At 40.3% G+C, this 20,555-nt stretch overlaps 1 pseudogene; it reads left to right on the top strand.

Moving 5' to 3' along the window:
• The first annotated feature begins 816 nt into the window (after positions 1–816).
• The window catches only part of LOC122787979, a 41,839-nt pseudogene continuing 22,100 nt past the window's right edge, over positions 817–20,555 (top strand).

Below are 20,555 nucleotides of genomic sequence, written 5' to 3'. Positions count from 1 at the left end.
CCGCCTATTTTGTGATGTCACGACAGCATCACTCAACGGGAACGCCCTCTTTTTTCGTTTCCCGACGCCTCCTTTTGGCTGATTTGCTATGCTTTTCTGTAAAAAAAGCATAGTAAATCAGCCGATCAACGGGAACGCCCTCTTTTTTGGTTCCCGCAGACTGCTTTTGGCTAATTTGCTATGCTTTTCTGTAAAAAAAGCATAGCAAATCAGCCGATTTACAAACTCCGATAGTCTGTTTCCTTTTTGAAACAGAATACCGGAGTTTGTACAGTGTTTTCCGGACTACCGGAGAATCGGTTTGATTTCCTGATAGTCCGGAAAAAAAACGGAGGGGTGGCAAGCCTACTCTTCGCCAGGGTCATGGTGGTAATGGGGAAGGGAATAACCAAATCCCAGAAGCAATAAAGGTCAGAAAATGTCTTCCACAATTTACAGAGGGTGATAATTCTGACAGTTCCTTCATATGTTTGAAAGGATATGTAAACATTATAATGCTGACGAAGGGCTCAGCATACGGTTCCTGACCCCCCTTACTCCATGGTAAAGCTGTAACTGCTGTTTCTAAATTGTCTGATACTGAATGCTTAAATAATACAGTTAGAAGTTGTTTATTGGAATGGTTTCTTAACACCTGAAGCTTATAGAAAAAAGTTTTGAGAGCACAGATGTAAGGCATATGAAAGTGTGTGTGGTTATATTGCTGAGTTAAGCACTTATTTTCCTAGGTGGGTGTGTTGGTGTCAGGTCACCACTTTTGAAGGGCTGGCACAACTTTTGGTGAGGGAACAAGCCCTTAGCACTTTGCCTGAGAACATGAGAATCTGGTTGGCAGATGGGGAATGCAACACCGCAGGTGAGTTGGAAAAAAAGGGAGACCTATACCTAGCAAACAGGGCATCACTGCATAGGAAAGGATACCCAGTGCTGCACATGGGTATAAGGGAACCGATGGTGGGAAGCCTAAACTGCCCCAGTAGAGTCCGCCAGTAAAAGGGGAAGCCACTAGTTCAGGTACACAGCCAGGATCAAGGGTTAAATGTTTTAAATGTAACCAGTGGGGCCATGTAGCATATAGATGTCCACAGAGGCAAGGTGGGGAACAAAAGCTTGGGAAGCCAGCAAGTGGGAATAACAGAATGCCCATGGTAAGTTGTCTGGAGACAACAAGGGTACCAAACTGCCACAAGAGGTTATATTCTATCTCAGTAGATGGAAAAAAGGCCACTGCTAGGATATACATAGTCTCTGACCTAACCATTGTGAAGCCTACAATGGTTAAAGAGGAGCACTGCTTGCTTGGGCAGTCTACTCCAGTCAGAGCTTTGGAGAGACCCCATTCCAAATACATTTGGCTAGGGTTCACCTTGACTGGGAGGGTGGAAAAGGAAGCAAGCAAGTAAATGTGTCTGAGGATATCCCTGCAGATGTCCTGATATGGAATGATTTTGATAATGCAGTACCTTGTGTGCATGCAGTTACCCACAGTCAGGCTTGGAGACAGGCATGTGGATCTGGTAGCCTGAGGGGACCCAGACAGATAGACCACACAATTGAAGCCAGGACTGGTGAGGTGGCTACTTCAGGGAGGGAGCTACCCTGTAGCAGTGAGACTGAAGTGAACCACAGCTTCTTATGGGTACTGATGTTGCCTTGAACAGAGTGACTGCAAGGCAGAGCTGAGTAGTAATACCCAGGCTGACAGTGAGACACAGCTGTCAGAGGATGCCAGACTTCCTGTGGAAGGTGAGCTGGGAAGGGTTACAAAGACAGAGCTAAGACAGGCTCAGCTCTCAGATCCTACATTACAAGGCTTGAGGGAGGTAGCTAGGAAGGCACCTGATTCTCAAGGAAAAGGGGAGTCTGTACACTGGATAGAGAATGGACCACTGGGGGGGGTGAAAGGGTGAGAGAATATAGAAGTTGGTAGTGCCCAGAGCCTACCATCTGGCACATCTAGCCATAGCCCATGACATTCCCTTTGCAGGTCATGAGAGCATAAAGCATACCAAGAGACATATTATGCAGAACTTTTATTGGCCTGGGATTGCATGAGATGTAACTGGGTACTGCAGGCCCTGTGAGCAGTGCCAAAAAGTAGGCAAGGCAGGAGACAAGGTCAAAGCTCCTTTGGTGCCTTTGCCTGTGATTGTGGAGCCATATCACAGGGTAGCTATGGACATTGTGGGGCCACTGAGTATCCCAAGATCCACAGGGAAGAAGTATATCCTAGTGGTAGTAGATTATGCTGTCAGACACCCCTGAAGTGGTGGCCCTGTCCTCCTCAGCAGGGTCAGTTTCTCAAGAGAAATACTGACTGACAGAGGTGCCAATTTCATGTCAGACCTGCTGGCTTGTCTTTGGAAGCACAGTGGGTGAAGCACCTAAAGAGTACCCCCTACCACTCCCAAACTAATGGTCTGGTGGTGAGGTTAAACTCTACACTAAAGACCATGCTACAGGCATTTGCAGACCAGTTTAAGAGGGGGTGGGACAAATATTTGCCCCACCTGTTGTTTGCTTACAGAGAGGTTCTGCAGGAATCCAAAGGTTTCTCACCTTTTGATTTACTGTATAGGCATTGGGTGAGGGAGGGTGAGTGTGAATCCCACAGGGTCTCTGTTGTGGCATATGTCCTAAACCTCAGGACACGGCTCAGGGAACTTATGGGGTGGCCCAGGGCAACCTGGCAGGAGCCCAACAGCATAAAAGGTCTGATATTACAGGAATGCTCGAGACAGAGAGTATGCTGTGGGGTAGAGGTTATCATTCTCATTCCTGTCAGAAAGAATAAGCTGCAGGCAGCTTGGGAGGGACCCTATGAAGTGTAAGGAAGGTCAATGATGTTAACTAAATGGTAGCACTGCTAGGGAGGAGGCAGGGGCACAAACTGTACCATATTAACACCATGAAACCTTACCATGGTAGGGAGGCCCTGCTGCTAAATATTTGAAGTAGGAGGCAGGAGGAGTCTGAGGAGGATCTATGGCTACAGGGATTCAGCAGCAAAATCCCAAGTTACTATGGTGATGCCTAGGGTTGCAGGCATATGATATGACAGTGCAGCACTTTACTGGGGTCAGTCATGCCAAGGCAGCTGGGATCTCAAAACAAGGTATGAGGTAATGTATTCCCAGAGAGACTCATCCCTCTCAAGCAACATTTCTCAAAGGGTACTTGAAAAACTAGCTTGAGTCTTTGAAAGGGGGAGAGGTGTAACAAAAGGAGGTACTACCAGCACAGCTAGCTGGAATTTTGTAAATAAGTATATGTTATTTGAGAATATCAAACTGATTTATACAAGATGCTTGTGTTACAAATGTATTAGAACTATATGTCATACAAGATGCTGGTGTTACAAATGTATTAGAAATGTATGTCATGTGTATATCAAACTGATTTGTACAGACATTTGTGTTGAAAAGGTATTTGTAGAGTGCTTGTGTTTGAAATGTATCCACAGTATGCCCTACTGCAGAGAACAGAAAGGTACATGCACCATTGTAACTGTTTAAATGTATATGTTTTAAAAGAGGAAACTGGTAGACAGGAGGTTAACCTCAGTCCAGCAAACTTTAAAATCACTTTATATGCTAGGCCATAAGGTTGCTATCTCAGGTTTCAATGCAGCCAGAGACACAAAGTGTGTACTAGGAAGCTTTCTGTATTGTCTTTTGGGTGAACTAATTACTACTGTGTAAGTGTGGAGGTATGCAATTGTTTTATGTCTTCCAGCGCCTGATAAATATCTGAGCGAAAGCCCTTATGTGTCTATTTTTACAGGTAGGTGCTAAGTCTTGTCAGCTTCCAGCAATGAGGGTTTTGCATAGGAACTAGAAGTCAGATGGCCAAAAGTAATGTCATTCTTCAAGCTATCTCAGAAGTGATATTTTAGATATTATTTTGAGAAGTCCCTTAGTGAGACAGAGATTTTTGTATTCTGTCTTAGGCCTGACAACAAGAAGAACCATTCACCACATCATCTGTCTTGCTCTGTTAAGAAAGTTATTAGGGGATATTATAACTGTCTTAGATTCAGTCAGGAATATAGTGTAGCTTAGTTTAGATATTGCTTTTTTTTCTTTATTTGTCTGAGGCTGTCCTTCAATGTTATTTTAAATATTTCCTGTGTTTTGAACTTTGATGTTACTGTGAATATATACTTAGTATTTTCTTGTTCTTTTATTATTTATTATTAAATATATTTAAACCTTTCATTGTGGTTGATTCTTGTAGAGATATTTAAGTTTTGAGATATTTGCATATTTATTTGGTGACATTGCATGGGCCACTCCTAATAACCTTTCTCTTGGCCAAACTACCATTAATTTCACTCAGTAAAACTGGACACCCTTTATTAAGGGCCTTAAAGAAGCTGGCAAGGGGTTCTCATGGCAGTAATAACTACCTTATAGTCTGAGCAAGAGGGGGCAAAGCTATAAACCTGTGCCAGCCCTTCCCAGGTGTGTGCATGTGTGTGTGTGTGTGTGTGTGTGTGTGTGTGTGTGTGTGTGTGTGTGTGTGTGTGTGTGTGTGTGTGTGTGCAAATCAAATCTCAAAGAGTGTGTATGTCAGTTACTTGGGCAGGGACATGAAGCACTGGTTGGACAGAGAGAGTGTTGGAGGACTTGGCTTAGAACCCTAGCTAAGGACTCAACTCTGTAGCTGTACCAGTGAAGACTCTTATTGGGGATCTGGAGAGTGCTCTTAATGGAAATTGTGCTTGATTGTGCTTGATGCAGAGAGCTGTATCTGCAGATACTGTATGTTTACCTGTTATCCTCCCAGTGAACATCCCCCACTGGTCCCAATGGTGAGGATTGAGGCTCCTTGATTACTGGCCCAGTGCTGGATCATCACACAGACTATTTAGCTATATGGATGGGGGTGACAGAAAAAGTGAATATATTAAAATAGGAAGGGGAATGAAAAGAATAAATGATAGCTCATGGGATGAAATTGGAGAGTGGAAAGTATTGCACTTATGGAAGCATCATTTAACCATGAAGGACTTCACAGCAGAGAAGGAAGGAGGTATATGTATATTTGGGTAAGATGACATTAGTATAATTAGGGAAATGAAAAATGTAAAAGGAGAGGTAAAAAGAACCTAAGAGCAAATTATGAGCATTGTAGTATAGCATGTGGAAAGTCTGTATAACAGTAAAAAGAAGGATGATAGAAACTAGAATGGGAAAAATACAGAAACAAAATTAGTATTAGTACATTAGATGAAGTACTTAGGAAAGTAAACATTAATTCAGTATCAAGCCCAGATGGTATAGGGTATGGAATGTAAGAAGAATTAATGAATCAGCAAAGAGAATATTTTGTAAATGTACCAAATGAATGACTGAAGGAAGTGTTTGTTTATGATGAGTTATGTAATGGGATATTAAAATTTATGTGGAAGAAAGAGGAGAAGAATGAAGTAAAAATTGAGACCTGTCACACAAAATAACACAGTTTATAATTTTTATGAGAATAATGTATTTATTTATTTGGTTTTACATTTGGTAACAAGGAAAGTCTGACTGGACACAACTCCTTTTTCAGTGAAGGCCTGTGGAAAAAAGCTTCAGTTCCAGCACATTACTAATTCATTATATGACAAGGATTACATATATTTACATAAGAATAAAGCATAAAAAATTAAGCTAAGATTATTCAGTGAACTGTACATCAGTAGAACTGTACAGAATGATACAATATTATAGAGTATACATAATTATCATCATTTGGAAGTGGGAGAGGAGATGTGGGAGAAAAGTAAAACTAGAGAAGTGAGACTAACAAGAATAAGAGAAGTCTAATGAATGAAAACGAGGGAGGAGATTTGACTAGGGGTGAGCCAGAATAAGATGGAGTAGGATTAGCTTGGCATGTCACAGTGGCAAATCCAGTTAGTTTGTGGGTGTGTTTTTAGAGATTTCTTGAACTGAGATAAGGCTGTTGTGGCTGTTATGTTAGTGGGGAGAGAGTTCCAGATAATAATGCCAGATAATTCCAGTAATGCATAGGAAAATAGATAAAAGGGGATGTCAAGAATTATTATCGGTTGTGGAGGAAAATTGTGAATGATATTATATGTAAAAGGGAGGGTATGAAATATGTGGTAGGTGATATTAGCAAGGCATTTGATACATTAGGACACAGTGCTTTGTGGGATGTTATGGAGAAGTATAGAATACTTAATAGAATTAGGAGAGTTTGTATGTCAACATATCAAAATAATAAAATGAGAGTGTTAGTGATTGGTTAGCTGAGTAAAGAAATATGCATGAAGTGTGGTATAAGCCAAGGGTGCCCCATGAGTGCAATATTGTCTGCAGTGATGATGAATGCAATAGTGAGTTAAGTAGCTTCTGGGAGATGGTGAGAATAAAAAAAAGAGAAAAAGAGTATAAACAGGAAAAAATTAAAAATTATCAAGAAAAAATGCTAACATGATGTGTGACAATGTGTGGTATTGCCAGAGATGCCAGGATATGTAGGGCAGTGGATGTGCAACATATTCCAGCACATCAAGCTGGAATTTTGTAAATAATTATATGTCATTTGTAAATCAAACTGATTTGTATAGATGCTTGTGTTGAAAATACATTTGTAAAGCTGTTTGTATTAAAAATGCACCAACAGTGGGTCCTGACTGTATTTTAACTGATTAAATGTATATGATTTAACAGAGGATACTGGAAGAGAAGAGGTTAATCTCAGTCCAGCTAACTCTGAAAAATAGTAAGAAATTAAATTACTTAATTTAGGCCATAAAGAGTGTATCTTGAAGTTCTGATTGCAACCAGAGACAAAATGTCTGGGATAACAAGTACTAGGAAGCCTTCTGTATTGTCTCTAGTAGGGAACTAATTGCTACTCTTGAAAATTTGAAGTATTTTATGGTTTTATGACTTTCAGAAGCTGCAACAGATCTTAGCAAGGGCTTTGTGTGTGTATTATTAACACATATGTGCTAAATCTTGGCAGCTTCAAGCCAGGGGGGGGGTAGCAAGGGAACCAGAAGTCAGATGACCAGATGTATGTAATGTCATTCTGTAAGTCATCACTGAAATGACGTTCTTTAATACTAGATGAGACTGAAGTCTCAGAGCAGCCTGTAACTAGAACCTGACAAAGAAGGACCCCTCACCTACTTCATCTTGTCTTGCTCTAGTAAGTGAACCAGGGAATAGTAATTCTTTAGATCAGATCAGTCAGGAAACTATAATGAGATTAGTTGAGTACTGTTTTTCTGTGTCTGTGTGAATCTATTCATCTATGTTATGCTAATATTTCCTGTGACTGAAACTCTGGTGTTTATTGTAAATAGATATTTAGTATTTTCATGTTCTTTTATTATTTATTATTAAATATATTTAAACTTTTCAATGTGGCTGGTCCTTTAGAGAATATTTTAAACTTTGAGAAAACTTACATCTATTTGATGACACTGTGGCCACTCCTGAAAGCCTTACTGCCCTGGCCAAAGACTATCATTTGTATTAATATTAATTTCACTCAGTATAACTGGGTACCCTTGTAAGATCCTTAGAGCAGCTGGTTTTGGAATGCCTGGTTGCAGTGTAACTACCTTATAGTTTGGGCAGAAGGGTGTATAGCTTGTAAATCTGTGCCAGTCTTTCCCAGGTGTGTGTGTGTGTGTGTGTGTGTGTGTGTGTGTGTGTGTGTGTGTGTGTGTGTGTGTGTGTGTGTGTGAAAATAAAGTCTCAAAGAGTGTGTGCATCAGCTGCTTGGATCAGGGACACAAAGCAATGGCTTCACAGACAGAGTGGTGGAGGACTTGGCTTGGACACTCATCTGAGGACTCAACTCTATAGCTGTGCCAATGGGGTGTCTTACTGGGAATCTGGAGAGAAAGGGAAAACTATTTCCTGGACTCAATATGTTCCCTGTCTGCTCTTAAAGGAAATTGTGATTTATGCAGAGTGCTGCATCTGGAAATACTGGCTATACCCATTTTTGTTCCAAGTGAATGTCCCTATCCAGTGTCAGTGGTGAGGATTCAAGCTCCTTGATTACTGGTCAAGAGTGAGGAATTTACATGATGATATAGATATATGGTATAATAATATGATGAAACAATATTATTATGTAAATCTATGGGAAAATTTACCAGAAGAAGTGGTTTAACAAGATAGCAGAGTCTCAGGATTACCTATGGAGACTGGTAATAAATAAGTTGCCAGTAAAGGCGAATATGCCATATAAAAAGAGAGTTGAAAGAGTGTTTATTTTTGGGAAGGAAGAGACAACAGAGTATTTTTTCTTCTTTTTTTTTTGAAATTTAAATGAGTGGTGAAACTCTAGAAAAAGTTGTATGAAGAAAAAATGTTTAAGAATATTAATGACATAAAAATAAAGATAAGAATATGATTATATATGGATATCATAAGGACCAGAAGAAATAATTTGGGAAAAGGGTAGATAAGACATTATTTTATGTAATATGGGTTATTACATTCCTTTTGATAAGTGCTCTGAGGTCTTTAGCATCCACCTGAGCTACCACCAACTGAAGCAGATGGGACCTCAGCTTAGTGTGTCACCTTAAGGATGACACATTCAGGAGTACAGCACACTACTCAAGCTGTTCTGCAACATCAGCAATTTGAAAATATATTCAGTCACCTAGAGTTGGAATAAAATCTGCAGCCTTCTGATCTGAAAGGTGAGTGCGCTGCTTATTAACCCACTGACAAAATAAGTCGCCTGATTTTATCCTTTGAGAGAGAGTTTGCTGCAGGCAAACTAGTCCAGTTGAAAATGATGCAGTTAGAATTTTTATGCTATTACCACATGGATACAGGCAGCAAAACATCATGTTTGTATGAAAGGAAATGTTGCAGTGAGCGTATTATCCCCTCTCAAAGCAGATGCAATCAATTCTAATGTCCATTTGCAAAAAAGAAACATGTATAGCTATCACATACATAAGTAACTATGTACAAAACAAAGTTTTAAGGATGTGACTTCCAGTTAAAAAATACCACTTTAGTATGTTTGAGGCACCTAAGCCACCAGTTCCCCTGACGGGGAGTACTAAAATTGGGAATTGGGCAAACTAGTGTCTTAATTTGCATAAGCAATTATTGACAAGGTAATATTGTCAGCAGGGGTGGTTATAAAAATATAGAAGTGAGGAAGATGGGAGAAACATGATTTTAGGATGAGGAGGAAGAGTGGTTTCCTTTATTTATTATGTATCCAGAAATTAGGCATATGTCCCAGGTGGACTGGCTGTCCCTTTACTAGTAATAAGAAAAATGTGGGTAGAAGAGAGAAGGGGAAATTTGAACTGTGGTGAGTATAGATATTTGTAACAGTATTTACTAAACTTCTTTTACAGTTTAAAGAAGTGATTGATTCTTGTTTAGTAGGGGGTAACAGTTGTTAGCCTAAAAAATAGCTAGTGTCAAAGGGTGTGAGTATGTGCGTGTACACGTGTGTGAGTGTGGGTCTGTGCATATGTGGGTCTGACGTGTGTGTGTGTGTGTGTGTGTGTGTGTGTGTGTGTGTGTGTGTGTGTGTGTGTGTGTGTGTGTGTGTGTGTGTGTGTGTGTATGTACGTAATGTTTGAAAGGGCAGATCAAAGCAGTCTTCTCCAGCATTAGTTTAGGAGACCACATTCTTTTGCTCCACTTTTGGGGGATCAGTATTAAATAAATGCATTCCATTTGTACATACAGCTCATCACAAAATTCATGCTGTAGGACCTACAATTTATTTTTGACATCAGTTTCTATATGTCACCATCATGACCTACATTCTAATTTTTTTTTCATATTCAGTTGAACTTTTTTCCTTGTCAAATGCCCTGCTTAAATGTGCTTAGTGACCCTACCTTGTAAAAGTCAAGAGCACCACAGATAAAGGCTGTCATTTATGGACACAAGTGAAGGGAGGGGTTAACCTGTCAGTCTTGCAGTCTACATTCCTATGTCTTACTGTAACCCAGGTCTCCAGCTGAAGTTAACCATGTACTGGTAGCCTCCCCTATTTCATTGGCCTCAGGATAAAAAAGATGTTCAATGGCCACTAGATTTCACATTCTCCAAACAGACAACAGTAAAAACAAAACTCATATATGAAAAGGTAACATTGTAGTGTAGATAAAGCAATGAGTGATGAAGTTTGCCTGCCAGTTTTATATTCTCTTATTTATTTTTTGGCTTTTGTCATGGTGGAGTAGCCATTCCCCATCTGCACTTCGTAGAAGCAGTGTCTGCATATGCCCTGACTCACAGGATCCTCGTGTCTCCCAGTGGCACTCATTTTCAACTGTTAGTTTGAAATTCTTGATTCCATTGAGAAGGCTTTGTGACTGAGTACATTCTTTCATGTTGATGTTATTTTAAATAATGCCCTTGGCTGTGGTTTTCTAGAATTACAAGTTGCCTTTTTCTTATGCAAACTGGACATATGAAATAATTACTACTGTTTTAAAAGAAATATGTTATAAGCTAGCATCTGTAAAGGAAGAAAGCTTAAAATTATATGACAAGTAGTGGGGCAATCACACATAGTGATGGTCAATAAGGTGGAACAAAGTCAAGGTCACCTTCTCATAAGGTTTCCCAATAAAGACACTCTTGGAGATGTGAGCAGGGAGAACAGATGAAATGAATGATGGGGAGGGGGCACAAACTCATGTTAGATTAGCTAGATGGAGAAACTGGGTTGGATATTTATTGGTATTGTATGGAACTGATCATATGTAAGCAAGCAGTATAAAGACAGAAACAGCCTATTATGAGTCCGATACAGGGCATGTTAAAAAAACCTGGCCGCCACCTGCACAGTGGCTTGAATTCAGGCAGCAGTAAATATGGAGAGAAGCTGCTGTAAATACCATACAGACTTTGCTAACTGCAAGCTAAGGCTAGTTGCAGGATGATTACAGTACAGGCTTTTGTTAATTCCAGAGAACCTGCATTTCTACATGCTGTCTAATAGCTGCAAAATTCCAGTGACCCAAGTTCAGGGTGTTCAGGGCATTAATTGCATAGTACAATTTTAAACCCAGGGGCCTGCAGAAATTTTATTTATTTTGGAAAGAGAACAAGCCTTCTGAGTCTCACAGATTGCCTCCTAATTTAAGAGCTGGTTCAGCCACAGATATCAAGCAGTAGGCATTCTCATTCAATGGCTTTTAAACACAGGAGCCTCACTTGCAGTAGGATAGCTAGTGTCAAACTGACCAAAACCTGGTAGCGAGCATTACACAGTCTCAAGTGCAATAGCTGCTGTTGCAGCAGATGGTCAGATAGGAAGGGATGCACTTCAGATCAGTTGGTATCCAGTGATCCAGCCATTTGGGAGTGATCAAGTATTTCTGCTGAGATTCTAATTATGCTTCAATTATCTTACACTGAGTAACGTCTCAGTAACATGCTAACTGGTTGAGAAGGGGCTGCCTATTGTAATACCAAGACTAAAAGGGGTGATTCTCAGAATTGTGAAAAAATAACTATGAAAATACAGGCGAACAGTGACTAGCAAACACTGCTATTCTTTAAAGCTGTTTTTGCAGGGGCAAGCATCCCATGCACCCTTCCTATCTGGGGGTAAGCCCCACACCCCAAACTCATATATAGCTGCTTTGAAACTGCCATACCTCAGAGGAAAGGGAACACTCTGAGAAAGAGCAAGCTCAAACTTAGTATATGTAAGTCCGCATTTTCACTCATTCGGTTTTGCTGTTCGTGGATATGTAAACATTTGCTGGGTGAGTTGCTGTTCCACTGAGTACTACCACCCCCTCCCCTAGTTGTCACAGAAAGTGAACTGATGCCTTTAGTAAATGCACAGTGAAAAGAGAGGCATCACAAGGCTTATGTAGACTAACAATGGTATCTACAGATATCAAAAGTGAAACACAGCTTGTAATGGGATCCACTGGCCGAGTGTACATCTAAAGGATAATCCTGACCCAGCCAGACATACCAATGCTGACTGTGGACTGCCTCTGAGACTACAAGGACAAACATGTAAGCATCACTGCATACTGGGTATGTGTTGAGAAGAGGATGACCAGGTGCAAGAGAAGGTCCATCTTTACAGGCACAGCTACAAGGGACAAATAGACCAAGCCCGTGGTGCATCATCACCCCCTCAAGGCCAAAAAAGGGGCTGTGGCAAACCTAGTAACCTTCATAAAACAGGAGACATAGACATCTACATCTAGTGATATATCTCCAACTATCATGGAGAGCTTCACCAGGGTATCAGCCATATACGTAAGTAGTGCAGCAATTTCTGCACCTCAGGAGATGAAAATGGGTTACAGCAGGAAAAAAGCCTTCACACACCTGCTTGAGATACGAGTGGAGGATATACCACTATGACACAGAAGGCTCATAGTGCAGCTCCATAAGGTGGACAGAGGCAGGGACCACCTATGTATACAAAGACAGAGGGTGGACATCTGTTGCCTTGCCTGGTCAAGAGCCCCCATATGTCTGAGTGATAGAGCCTTAACCTGCAAAATGGTGTGTTGGCAGCAGTATATAAGCTTTTGATGCCTTGGAAATGGAGATGTGAGCAGGTATACTCCTTTATTCTATCATCTAATGACATGCAAGACCCAGTCAGTGTACAACATCATGTTTACTGAGGATTTAGGGGTAGCTTTGTCACTCCCTTTTTCATTTGAAAAGATGGCATATAATGCAGTCACAACTGCCTTTGTCAGCAACTGTGCACGTAACTGTTTCACATGGGGTAGACATTCTGATCCAAATGGAAGTTGGGTTTCCAACTAAATTATGTTGCATATCCAACATTCCAGCTAGAGCTGAACAAGTTGGAGACATTAGCATTCATGTCAATGAAGGACTTGCTTGCCACCTTTAGTGAGCTTCAAGGATACCTAATTCTATGAACTGTCCATCCATGAATGGACCACAAGTACAGAAATTGTACCCTGTAGCTCTATCAGCTGCCTTCCCTGTTCCACCTAACTTTTGATCTGTGGAGGAGCTGTCTGTGGCCTTCCTGCCCCATAGCAGAATAGCATGGAGGGGTAGCAGACACAGTCGTGCTCCATATGTAGGTCACACAACATCAGCCTGCAGAAACTGCTTCAGGTCATTATCCTCCATGACCTGTCCCTATCTCCAAAGAGTTGGCTATCAGTGCAGTGCCATGATACCCTAGATCATCTCATGGTGCAAAAAAGTATGGTTGTGATTGTCCCTATGCCCCCCCCCTCCTGCTGTTACTGCTACTGTGGCTGTGCATGTCCCCTGTCCTGTATCACCACTATGGTCCCTGTGTCCTACTACCCAACTCTTCCATCTCATTCATACTACCCACATACTCTGTGCCATTCTCCATGTGCCAGCCACTGGTTCTTGGTGTTTGCTGTCAGTTGCAGCACTACTGGTTTTCTAAGAAGCTTGATCTGCCTGCCGTCAATCCTTGACTGCTGCCTGGAACTACTGTGTTCTGTGAACTGTGCATCCATCTCCTTGACACTACTATTACATGCCTTGGGGTGCACATTGCCTGTCCTGCTGGTTTCCAAATTATGTTGTATATCACTGTCCTTTGTTGATAGATAGAGATGTTTCCTGGTTTGGGAGTATGAGCAGTAGCCATCACCAGGAGTGCACTCTGCATGTCCTACATGGGAACTATGTGCCTGGCATGGACTTCTCATGTACTATTTCAATACAGAGCTTTACAGAGATGCCTTTCCTTACTGTGTAGAATTGTGCATTGATGCTAGATATCTGAGATTTCTTTTATTTTTTTTCTTCAGTGGGTAATATTGTTACAATATTATTATGGGTGCTGGTGCATTTGGATTTCTGTGGAACCCCATTTTTGCTGGCTGCTTCAGTGTGCAACCTTGAATTAGCTTACAAGCTACGTTTTGTTTTTCTTTTTACATTCTGCTATACTTCTTTGGCAGTTTGTTTAGGAAAAGATGTTTTTACTTCTGACAAGTTCATGGTGTGTTTATGCCATAAAATAAACATGTATGGGTGTTTGGTAACTTTACAGATGGTTGACACCCTGATCACAGTATTTGCTTTTCATGCTCACAACCCTGATCATCACTGTAGATTGCTACTCAGTCTGTCTGCATCTAGGTATCATATGAGTGACAACACTTTGTCCTTTTCTGGACAAACGCACTTGTATTTTGGCAAGCTGGTGCACTTGTCCTTTCTAACCCATTGGGCTGTAACTGGAAAATATGGTGCTTCATCTAGCAGTAGGTTAGCCACTGATACTTTTTCATGTCAAAGTACTATAATGTTCCCTGAAAACTGTAAAATAAAAGTTTATTTGTTAATTGTATGAAATGTAGAAGCTGTAGCAAGTGCAAAGCTCTTGTGATTCTATGAAATCCGGTACTACTCCTGTTATTGAAAATTATTTTTTGCAAAAACTTGTCATCAAAGAAACATACAACATTTTGCCAAATGCACTAAAAACAACCAGAAGATTGCAAATGAGTATTTACCCAAAATTACTGATTTAATGTGGGACAAATCCTCATGGGCGTTGCACCCCACACATACTCTGCTGAGCATTATAATCACCTCTAAGCCCAACAGAAAGTGGCAGAAAATGTTTTATCACACTTCATTATGAAAAAAGCAGCAACCAGCTTTAAAATACTGTACTCAAAATTTTCAAGAGGTGGAAATGCAGGCATTCCTTCTGTGATTTAGTTTGCAAAATTCAATAATGTTAAAATAAGGCTCAATGTACTGTGCACCATACCAAGTAAAAACAATATTTTTAATGACTAGAAGATAAATGATAGCAGGAAATGTGTTTTCACAAAAGAAGCAATTGCAGACACTTTAAAAATACCCACTTTTTAAAACGTGAATCAATCACATGACTGATGACATCACAAACATTATTTTATTAGTGATTAACTCAACATCTCAGTCCTCTCTCTTTTAGGACAGGTTTCAATGAAATCGATTTTGAGACTATGAAATTTATATACTTCAAATTTAATAATGCAGTTGGAGTCCACTTTTGTATGGTTCATGAAGTCACTCAGAACTTGGAAATTAAAATAATGCTAGTGCATTAGTATGTCTCTTTTTGTTAATGTCTAATACATGTTATATCTCTTTATACTTGCTCATATAATAAGCATAAATGTCTGACAGAGCTATATATCAAAGATGCCTGGTTGCACAGTTGGCATAATACTGGATGTGATGTCCCCACACTGTGACGTAATCAAGCAGCCTGAATCCTCACCACTTACATGGGAGAGGGACGTGTATACACTCAGCATTTCCAGATGCATACCTCTCTGCATTAAGCATGATTTCTCTTAAGAGCACACAGGGAACACACTTAGTTGGGGTCTGGATAACTCTGTCTCCCTCCAGGTCCCCAATAAGACTCCCCATTGGTACAACTGTTGGGTTAGGTCCTCAGCTGAGTGTTCAAGCCAAGAACTCCAATGCCCACTCTATATGCCCAATGCTTGGTGTCCCTGCTCGAAGTAGCTGACAGACACACACTGTGGGATTTGATTTTTCACACATACACACACACACACACACACACACACACACACACACACACACACACGCACACACACACACACACGCACCTAGGAAATGCTGGCAGAGATTTACCTGATGTGTTCCCTTATGCCCAGAGTATAAGGTGGTTATCACAGCCGCCAGACACTCGACAATCAGCTACTCTAAGGCCCTTAACAAAGGGTGTCTAATTATACTGTGTAATAGTAATACTAATACAAATGGTAGTAGTTAACCAGGACAGCTAGGCCTTCTGGAGGGCCCACACAGTGTCATCAAATAAATTTAAGCGCTCTCAAAGGTTAAATACTTTCTACAAGGACCAGCCACAATAAAAGTTTTAAATATATTTAATAATAAACATTAGAAGAGCATGAAAATACTGAATATGTGCTTACAGTAAATAGCAGAGTTCAAATTACAGGAAATATTAAAAATAACATTGATGACAGACTCATACCAATAAAAAAAAATAATCTCTAAACTAAGCTTCACTACATTCCTGACTCAATCTAGGAGAATTAGGCACAATGAAATATGTGAGAAGTCTTTCTAGTCAAGTTCCTCAAAACAGAATACTCAATAAATAAAATATAATGTCCAAGATGGCCTGCAGAATGACCTCATCTGGTCTCTAGACTCTAGGTTCTCACAGTATCACTCTTTGAAGCTGAGACAGGAATTTAGCATAAATGGCTACAATACACATCTCAATGATTATGGCAGTACCTGGGGCTTTACCTCCTTTTACTGACCTAATGAATAAAGGCTTTTTCCAGACTCACTTTCTCTGGTGCTATTCAGCACTGTGGCATGCTGTTTTAATGGTTTAACAGCTCATTTATATTCCCTTATGTTCCTTAAAGTAAGCTAGCTGATTAACCTGTGCTGTCCCAGTATCCCACAGTGTGAAAGTAGTGGACTCCAAGTCAGACTGCCGACCAGTCACGAGTGGAGTCCCACAGGGATTGGTCCTGGGTCCTCTCCCGTTTGGCATCTACTTCTCAGAAATCCAGTACAACACAGGTTCTCCTGTTCGATTCTCGGCTGGAGTGTGGGGAGTGCCTTCTGTGTGGAGTCTGCATGTCCTCCCCGCGGTTGGGTGGGCTTTCGAAAGACATGCATAAATGGGCGTGAATTCGTTGAAGGTTGAACATCAAGCTGGCACCTCAGTGTTCGGCAAAATCTACTGCCAATCATTAGCGGACCGGAGTTCCACTGTGGCGACCCCTAACTGGGAAAAGCCGAAAGACAACAACAACAACATAGCATGTAATTATAATTTTTAAACAATCCAAAGAGGGTTTGAGAAGTACAAAAAGTTTGCAAAAACATGCATACATAGCCATGAACAGTCAAATCCATATCATACATATGCTATATACAATAACAGGGGACAGAAATTCACATGTTGTGTATATGCAAGTAGAAAAGAGAAAGATTGTATGAATATACAGTTAGAGTGATGAGGTGGTCTGATTATATCAAGGTGCAGGACATTTAGTTTGCAAAATATACTCATGTGACTGCCAAAATGTAGCAAACAAAAGTGTTGTTCGATCTTTAGCATTTTATTATGTACTTAGATCACTGTCACTGCAAGTTTCCAGAAGAAATTACCAAAGAGTACATTTAAGCAATAACCAACCACATGGTGTGGTATTTTGACGATTTACCCACGGTTGGTGTGGTTTAATCACGCGGGCGAAGCCCGAGTGATTAAATAAAGCCAACCATGGGTAAATCTTCAATATACCACAACCACGGAGTCGGTTATTGCTATTATACAATGACATTATTTAAGAAAAAAAATGCTTACTTTTCTTAAATAATGTCTTTGTATAACGGCACATTACTGTTCTTCCGCCGGTGGTGGTATACTGCTTCCTTGTGTTGATGTACTGTGCATGCGTATGGGACTTGTGTTCCCATGCATACCCAGTACATCAATGCATTGAAACGGAAGCAATGGAGAAAAGAAAGTCTCCGTTGCTCCGTTTTTTTTTTTTGTTTTTTTTAATTAAAAAAAAAAAAAAAATTTTTGACACCTTATACCAACGGGAAAAAGTTTGGGCGACCGGACCTTTTTCCGTTGGTATATTGTAGGATTTACAACTGGCACGCTGGCCAATCAGCATGCACGTTTTGGAATATTAATGGGGGGTCATTGTATAATATCTATTCTGCCTGCTCTCTGTGACAGTAAGTTGCAGCTGTAGAGATAAGTACAGATTTGTTCTGGTTGTTCTGGTTTACAGATTCTCTTCACTGATTGCACTGAGTGAACTCCCTCTAAAAAATCCATTATCCTTCCTGCTACTTACCTAATCATTTGCTGGATTGTATGTTTGCTGATGCTTAACTTGTTTTTGCAATATCTATGTCACTGTCATGGAAGTAAAGATTCAGAATTACATGGTCCTAAAACTCATGAACTCTGCATGCTCCGGTAACAGAACTTTGCTGATAACTGGCAAGATTGTGTTCTGTTAGTTATTCATTGACTGATACAAACAACTCAAGGAAAGTTCCTCATCTGTGTTTTTTAGGCTATTATGAAAAATGTAAGGAGGTTGTTGCCAGAAAACAACTTTATATTTCAGTATTCATTCTACAAATTCAGTGCCTGCTGCCCTCAAAGAATAAATTGCCTATGTTAAATTAAAAAAAATGATAAGCTAGTAATATTGCAATAGGGAATGGATGGCAAACTGATAACAGCTTCATAGTTACTAGTAATTCGTCCAAAGGAGGACATTCACAGGACTGCAGCATCCACACCCTTTAAAGTACAACAGAGCACAGTATCAGCGATCCACATGCATACTGTGGGAGTAGAACCCACAGCCTTCTGCATCAAAAGTGAGGTTACTACCTGTTGTGCTACTAGCAATGCCAAACAGGCTTGGAATAAGCAGCACTAAACTTCACTTCACCTGAAACTCTCAGCAAAATGTTTAATTTATTTAACATTTGTTTACCAGGAAAGTCCAGCCCATTTAATGTGCAAATTACACTTATTATGGAATATTTGTTTCTCCATTTATTTACTGCAGGTGTCATACCCCCTCCCCCAAAAAATGGAAAACTCAACATTATGACTGCAAGTTTAGTTTACCCCATATCACACAGGCTAGCAGTCTGCTTGCACATTTCTTGTTCTTCAAAAAAATCATGCTGATGGAAATTGTTTTAGTCTAATAACTTTCTAAGTGATGTTTTTGATAAAACATTGCCCCTAATGATATTATGTTCCCATTATCTAGTCAAAAGTGTAAGACTGCAGAAACTGCAATGACTTCCCAAACACCAAACTGATGAAGTTTTTATTTATTGGGAATGAATGCCTGAAGAAAAGTCCAGCATTTGTTAAGAAAGCACACAAGGATTTGATCTCATTCTGGAGGTAACTTTTAATGACATCCATAGGTCTTTGCGTTCAGCGCGCACTTCCCTTCTTTGTAAAATATGCTTCTACACCAGCTTTCATACACGGGGGAAGTGCTAACAACTGCATACGGACGGTTTGAAAAAAAAAAGATGAATAACAGAATGCTAGACAAAATTAAAGTTTTGCTCCATAAATTCTCAGTTTGAGTGCAAAGCTAACCAGTCTCAATGCAGTCTGAACATTAGCAAAAGGAGGTCCGCCCACCCAGGTCAATATACAATGCAAAACATCAGTTCTCCTTACCGACGGTAGACAGCATAGCAGCAATGCAAAGCATCAACTCTCCTTACCAATGGTGGACAGCAAAACACATCAATTCGAGCTAAGTAAGATCCACTCTGTCTCTCCTTACTGTGGCAGGCAGCACCAGCAATGAAAAACTCTCCCAAAACATACAGCGTTGACTCCTATAGCAATAACCCATGCCTGGGTGTGGGTAATGCTAAATTTACTTCGCCCTCGGGACCAAACAAAGCCAACCGTGGGTAAATTTAGCATTACCCACACCCAGAAGTGGGTTATTGCTATTATACCATGACATTATTTAAGAAAAGAAACTGTTACTTTTCTTAAATAATGGCATAGTATAATGCCTGTTTACTGCCCTTCCGCAGATGTCTTGGCATCCGCGGCAGTTCTGATGTACTGCGCACCTGCGCAGTACATCAGAGTTGGGAAAAGCAACGGAGAAAGCAAGATCTCCGTTGCTTTTGTCTCGTTATGTTAAATGAGTTAAACATAGCGAGACAGTTTTAAAATAAGCAACGGACATCTCCGTTGCTTATTTTAAAACTGTCTCGCTATGTTAAACTCATTTAACATAGCGAGACACTAAAAAGCAACGGAGATCTTGCTTTCTCCGTTTAACACTGCCGCTATGTTAAATGGGTTTAACATGGCGAGACAGCTTTAAAATAAGCAACGGAGATCTCCGTTGCTTATTTTAAAGCTGTCTCGCTATGTTAAACCCATTTAACATAACGAGACAGTGTTTAAAAACGAAGTTATACTAATGGAAAAAAGTCCAGGCGACCGGACCTTTTTCCATTAGTATAACTCGATTTACAACGGGCACGCTGGCCAATCAGCGTGCACGTTTTGGGGGGATCATGGTATAATATGCTTTAACTTCCATGCGCGCTTTTGTGTTTAAATGTTAGCGTGCGACACAGGCATGGGTGCTCCTTAAAGAAAAATGCTTCATTAATTTTTCCCCAAGAGACAGATCTTATTGCTGTAAAAGTGGAGGGGCACTCCCTCCCCCTCGGTCTATGGTTCCGGCGCCCTTGGACTGCAACTGTACGCAAAGGGAATTCTTAAAGAAGAATGCCCTTAAAAGAAAAAAAAATGTATTTTTTTTTTAATGAAAAGAAAATTAATCTCCCGGTCAGCCGGTTCCAGGGGGGTGCAAGTGCACCTACCTTGCACTACCTGCGGGCGCCCATGTCTGCAATTCTTAAACCTTCAAGTTTTTCTTATAGTGAAAAATGTCAAAATAATTTACGTTAATAAAATAAAAATGTAAGTGAAACATACATTTATGATAACTTTTATCATTG

The sequence above is a fragment of the Protopterus annectens genome, chromosome 13.part0 (assembly GCF_019279795.1).
Source record: "Protopterus annectens isolate FY-2018-M chromosome 13.part0, PAN1.0, whole genome shotgun sequence".
NCBI classification, from domain to species: Eukaryota; Metazoa; Chordata; order Ceratodontiformes; family Protopteridae; genus Protopterus; species Protopterus annectens.
Note: the sequence above shows the minus strand (reverse complement) of the source record. Positions and strands in the feature narration are given on the sequence as shown.